The sequence below is a fragment of the Hemibagrus wyckioides genome, linkage group LG11 (assembly GCF_019097595.1).
Source record: "Hemibagrus wyckioides isolate EC202008001 linkage group LG11, SWU_Hwy_1.0, whole genome shotgun sequence".
Classification (NCBI taxonomy): domain Eukaryota; kingdom Metazoa; phylum Chordata; class Actinopteri; order Siluriformes; family Bagridae; genus Hemibagrus; species Hemibagrus wyckioides.
In genome coordinates this window covers 5,192,191-5,198,351 of record NC_080720.1, presented here as the reverse complement: position 1 = coordinate 5,198,351, position 6,161 = coordinate 5,192,191, and the positions used below count along the sequence as shown (strand labels likewise).

At 36.3% G+C, this 6,161-nt stretch overlaps 1 non-coding gene across 1 annotated transcript; it reads left to right on the top strand.

Annotated features, from left to right (window-relative positions):
• The first annotated feature begins 1,030 nt into the window (after positions 1–1,030).
• LOC131362325 (U1 spliceosomal RNA) lies at positions 1,031–1,192 on the top strand. Its single transcript, XR_009206169.1, has one exon. It is a non-coding gene; the product is annotated as a U1 spliceosomal RNA (small nuclear RNA).
• The last annotated feature ends 4,969 nt before the right edge of the window (positions 1,193–6,161 follow it).

The following is a 6,161-nucleotide window of genomic DNA, read 5'->3' as shown; positions in this document are numbered from 1 at the left end:
GCCAAGCATTCCATGTTAAGGCTCCTCACAGGAAGTCGTGCCACCAAGCATGGGCTAAAAATAGAACAGGCCACCCTTTTGAACGCATGCCAAAGTTGGTATCGTGGGTTGACTCTTTCTAAACAGCTTTCGCTGACTAACTGTAAAATTTGTAAACTTGTTTCCACTGATGCAAACAAGTTTTGAATGGCTCCTGGATGTACGCACAACTTAGCCGGCGTTCAACGATGCAAATTTCTTGCAAAATTTCAATTCTTAAGGCGAAATTTCATAAGCGAGGACATTCGTATGCCGAGGTTCCAGTGTATCAAATAATTGCCATATTAATCGTAACTGTATAATGTCATATTGTAGCAGACTCAGTGGTATTCAGAGTCAAATAATGAATCATTGCTGTCTAAATTGTAATCATATTGTAATCATATTGAATCAGATTCACTGAATCATCACCTTATCAACTGCAACTGGATAATTTCATAACATAGCTTACTGAGTGGTTTTATCAAATATCAAATCACTGCCCTAATGATGATCTTTTCCTTCCTTCACGCTAAAGAACCGTAATCATATAATATTGTATGCTCAATATGTAAATGTATCTTTAAAGAATCGTTGCCGTATGCATCCTATTGTAGCAGTCAGAGTGGTTGTCAAATTTCGAATCATTCATTGGCTTATTATTCGTAATCATATAATATCGTATCATAGCAGAGTCAGTGGTATTTTCAAACAATCTTAGTTGTATTGTATTGTATCAGATTCACTGGTATAAATCAAATATCCAATCATTCCCATATGATGTTCTACTGTATCAGTCAGTGGTATCGTCAAATATCCAATCATTCCCATATGATGTTCTACTGTATCAGTCAGTGGTATCGTCAAATATCCAATCATTCCCTAAGGAATCGTAATTATATAACATTGTATTTTAGAGTCAGTGGTATCTTCAAATATTACAACATTGCCATATGAATCAAAATCATACCGCAGTGGTATCTTCAAATACTGACTCACTGCCTTATGAGTGGACCTTACCTGGCAGGGGCAATACCATGATCAGGTAGGTAGGTTGCCCAAAGCGAGGCTCAGCCATCACACTCGAGCTGTGCTTACTTTTGTGAATTCCTCAAATTCGGGAATCTCAACTGTATCATTTCTGATAGTGTAGGACTGCATGCATGCTCCTCCCTTTCTCTAGAGCAATAGTGGCTCAAGTGGTTAAGGCTCTGGGTTGTTGATTGGAGGGCTACTGTTGTGCCTCTTAGCAAGGCCCTTAGCTTCAGGGGTGCTGTATCCTGGCTGATGCTACTCTCTGACCTTAACTTCCAAAGTTGGGATATGTCAAGAAAGAATTTCACTGTGCTGTAATGTATACATGACAAGTCTATTCTATTCTATACCAGCTATCTCTTACCTCAAAGCTCTTATCACTCACCTCACTGCCCTAAACTCCCTCACCATCCTGATCTCACCATCTCTCAGGGTACAAGGAAGTCATGCATCAATCTCTGTACTGACTCCTGGCTGGTGGATTGAACTTCCTCCAGATGTCCGAACAGCTGAGTCACCAGCTTTCTTTAAACGATGGGCGAAGACCTACTGACTCCAGATGTACTTAAACTAGCAATTGTCTTTCCTTGTTTGTTTAAAATAAATAAATAAATAAACTGTCTGTGTGCTATCCCAGCAGAGTTCTCACTGATAGAGACATCAAAGCACTTTGGAGATAAGAGCATCTTCCAAATGCTATAAATGTAAATAAATCATAAATATATAACATCATATTGTATCAGATTCATCGTATTGCATTATCACCGCATCTCAGATGATTGTCTTACGAATCGAAATCTTATCAAATGTTCAAGTTTATGATTTACTTTAAGAAGTAAACTTGAAAAAGTTTTTTTTTTTTTTTGTTTTTGTTTTTTTTTACTTTTTAACGTAACTTTGTTCGTACATTGTTACGAAGCTGAAATAAAACATGGGTTTGACAACTTTTTGTTTTCCCTTTTCAGAGGTCCCATATGTTCAATTTATATAAAGCAGATTGATGCTATGCTTTGTGATTTGGAATAAATGAAGTATGTATTTATAGATTTTAAGCAATTCTCACTTAAACATTTGCATAATGGCAATTAGAGGCGAAAATAATTTCTGGAGTTTTCCCTACCCGATTGTATATTTGTTGAGTTTTCACTTTCTGCTGCATTATAAATGGCTTTGGGTTGGTAAAAAAAAAAAAAAAAAAAGCAGTGTGTGAATAAAGTCGACTCTGATTATTATTATTAAACGGACAATTTCAGCCTAGTGCCGGACTGAAGGGAGCGTCTGCAGAGACGTGAGCTAAATCAATATTTTCAACTGCATTACGCTTTGGGGTGAACGATCCCCAAGCTAGCTGTTTACACTGTAAACACGGCCATCTGCTCGTGCTTTATAAAATGGATCTGCTTTGAGCTTCAGGCTCTGTAATCTATGCATGAGAGTGGTTTTATTTTTGGGAGGTTCTGTCTTTTTGGACACGACAACAGCTAATGGAATATGAAGGTCAAGAGCAGAGCTGATGCATACAAGAAAACCATGTGACCGGATAAATACGGACATGTTTCTTAGACATGATGCCGGGTATCTCTTGTGCGCGTAGCCTCACTATTGTCCTCAACTGCAAACTACACGGAAATTGGATTCCGAGATCGAGAGCTCTGAAGAAGCGTTTCTCGCGGAAGCAGGTCGACGTGATAAGGGACTCATATAAGTATGATTGATTTAGAAAATAAATAATTTCGCCCGTGCGCCTGGTATTGGCAGAGCTTGTATTAAAATTGAAAGCAGGATGGGGAGAGGACAGCAGGAGGAGAAGAGCAACGGAGAGAGAGAGAGAGAGAGAGAGAGAGAGAGAGAGCAAGAGAGAGAAAGAGAAAGAGAGGAAGGAGGGGGAGAAAGACGAGGTCACGGAGCAGCCGCTACGTGTTTAGCATCCTAAACAGCTGGTGACCTTGAAAGACGGACGTAAACAGATAGCTCAGACTGATAGAGCCAGAGGCAAAGCAAGGGCAAGTGGAGAAGCTGGTTACCTTTCTGTGCAGATGTTTGGTAAATGTTAAGCAAATTCCATAACCTTACAGAGAAAATCACATACATGCCAGACAAACCGGGAGGAATCGATCAAAAGCATGCGAAAGTGCATTTGCCTTAAAATTGCTCATGTAAAGTAAGTGCATGTGACATCATGAATATGACGTGTGATAAATAAAACATGCTTTGCTACACATAAAAGTAAATGAATTATGTGTAAAAATGTCAGGTAAAAGTAAATGAATCATGCAGGGTAGGAAAAACATGAACATCATTTATTCAGCTATAAAAATAAATAAATAAATAAATAAAATTATGCAGGTGTAAAAATGACAAAAAATAATAAAACATAAATAAATGGATTATAAATAATAAAAAAAATAAATTGAGGTAAAAAATTAATAAAATCACACTTGACATGAAAATAATTGAATTAAATAATGTAAAAATTTGAAAATGTGTCATGTCTAAAAAAATAATAATAATAACGTGAAAATAAATAAATTGTGTTAAAAGAGTGTATGAAATAATTGAATCAAAAATCACACGGAAAATTAATCACCTGGAAGAATCATGTTGAAAATAAATTAACCATGCGTTAGAAATGAATAAAATTAATTGTATAAAATTATACATAAATATAATATTAAATGACTTTTCTTAAACCAATAAGTAAATCACGTGTAATTAATAACATAAAACATCATGTGAAAATGGATTTACAAAAATACTTGCAAAAATATAAAAAAAAAAATAAATTAATAATAAGAAATAACAAAAATAAATGAATATAAAAAAATCACATATGAGATGAAATGAAATATAATCAAAGGTGAAATCCAAAGTCCACTACATAAATGACTTCTTGTGAAAAATCTGTCTGTTAAAACATCACGTGTAAAGTTCATACATGTGAAGTCATGTGTGTGTCAGACACAAGGCTGAAACTTTCATTGGGCAAGGCGAGCAAAGTGATGACATCATCAGAGAGCTCTAGCCAATCACACACATAAGGGGAACATAAATTCATGCTTTCACTATAGAAAGGTGAAAAAACATGACACTCGCCATTCAAGTGCTTAAAGTGATTAGAACGTTGTTGCTTGGCAACTGGAAAATATGGCTTCCAGACATAAAAGAAGTAATGACTGAGGCTAACAATTTAACTAGCCTTCAGGCAGCCAATAAATCTCTTATATGGATAGTGTAAAGGCACAACAACACCCCAAACGAGACAAAATGATCAACATAGAAACGTTTAATGAAAAACAACAACAACAAGAAAAACACACCACCTCACTCTCCATCTTACTGGGTAGGAGTTTTCAGACTCAGCAGGTTTGGATTCAACAATTTTACCCCACTCTTCCTTGAAAAAATCCTTGAGATCTATCAAATTGCGAGAGGATCTCCTGCGACCAGCCCGCCTCAAATCATTTGCAGGTTTTCAATAGAATTTCGATCCGGACTCTGACTGGACCTTTTCAAAAACGTTAATCTTCTTCCTCTGAAGCTGTTCCTTTGTTGACTTTCTTGGATTTGTGCTTTGGCTCGTTATCGTGCTGGAGGTGAAATTTTTCTTCATTTCTTTTTCATTCTCAGATTTCTGCAAGTTTTGTGTTAAAAGAGATTCCCTCTATCCTGACTACATCCCCAGAAGCAGCTCTAAAACATGATGCTACCACCACCATGCTTCACCACTAGATGATCAGCAGTTATCTTTTAGAGCTATGCCCACACACCTTTGTCTCATCAGAACAGAACACATTGTGCCACACGGTTTGTGGTGATTGAGATGGACTGGATTACCCCTAGCCCAGGCATGTGAAGAACATGAGAGGTTGTTGTCATGGAGTAATCAGTATTTTCCAGATTTTCCTGCAGCTCCTTTAATGTTGCCATATGTCTCTAGGCAGCATCCCTGAGAAGAGTCTTCTTCTACTTTCATCTATTTTAGAGGGTCATGTTCTCGGTAATGTCACTGTGGTGCTCCATTTCCTCCACTTGTTGATGATGGCCTTCTCTGTGTTCCATGGTATATCACAATTTTTTTCGTGAAATTCTATTATATTCTCTTTTTGCAGTGAGATCAAGGACATGCTTTGTAAACATTTATTTATTTATTTATTTATTTATTTATTTATTTATTTATTTATTTATTTATTTAGCAGATTAGGGATTGAATGAAACCAAGAAGATGTGAAGCAAAGATCTGACATTACAACATGGTTTAACTGGCATGTAGACTTTTATCTACTCATTAATAAGTTTTTTTTTAAGTTTAATATGGTTCTATTTATTATTTAGATTATTTACTATTTAATATTATTTACTATTATTATTATTATTATTATTATTATTATTATTATTATTATTATTTGTGGAGGCATGGTGACTGAGTGCTTAGTATGTCTGTCTCACATCTCTGGGATTAAGGGTTTGATTCCCACCATCTCCCTGTGTGTGTGTTACAGAGTTTGCATGCTCTTCCAATGTTTATGGGGTTTCCTCTGGTTTCTCCGGGTCCAAAGAAATGCACTGTGGGCTTATTGGCATCTCTAAATTGTCTGTAATCTGTGAATGGGTGTGTGAGTGTGTGTGATTGTACCCTGCAATGGGTTTGCAGACTGTTCAGGATGTCCCCTGTCCTATGGGATAGACATCCAGGTCCTGTAGTATAAGCAAATGACTGGAAAAATTGTTCTTCTTCTTCTTCTTCTTCTTCTTCTTCTTCTTCTTCTTCTTCTTATTATTATTATTATTATTATTATTATTATTATTATTATTATTATTTGTAGTAGTAGTAGTAGTAGTAGTGGTGGTAACACTTTTTCATGTCCCAAAAACCACCACTCTGCTAGCTAGTGGTGCACTTCATAATTGCTAAACTTAGTGTAATATAGTGTGAAAAATGTATGTTTTAGTTCACATCCAATGAGGTGTATGCTGCAATGATTTATAATCCCACTGCCTGGTATCACCCTGAAGAGCCCGAGTTTCCTTTTTAGTCCATCAAAGTTTATTGCTCATGTTGTCTCACGGAGTTTATTCTCGTCTGGTTTGCTCATTAGCGAGCTGTAACA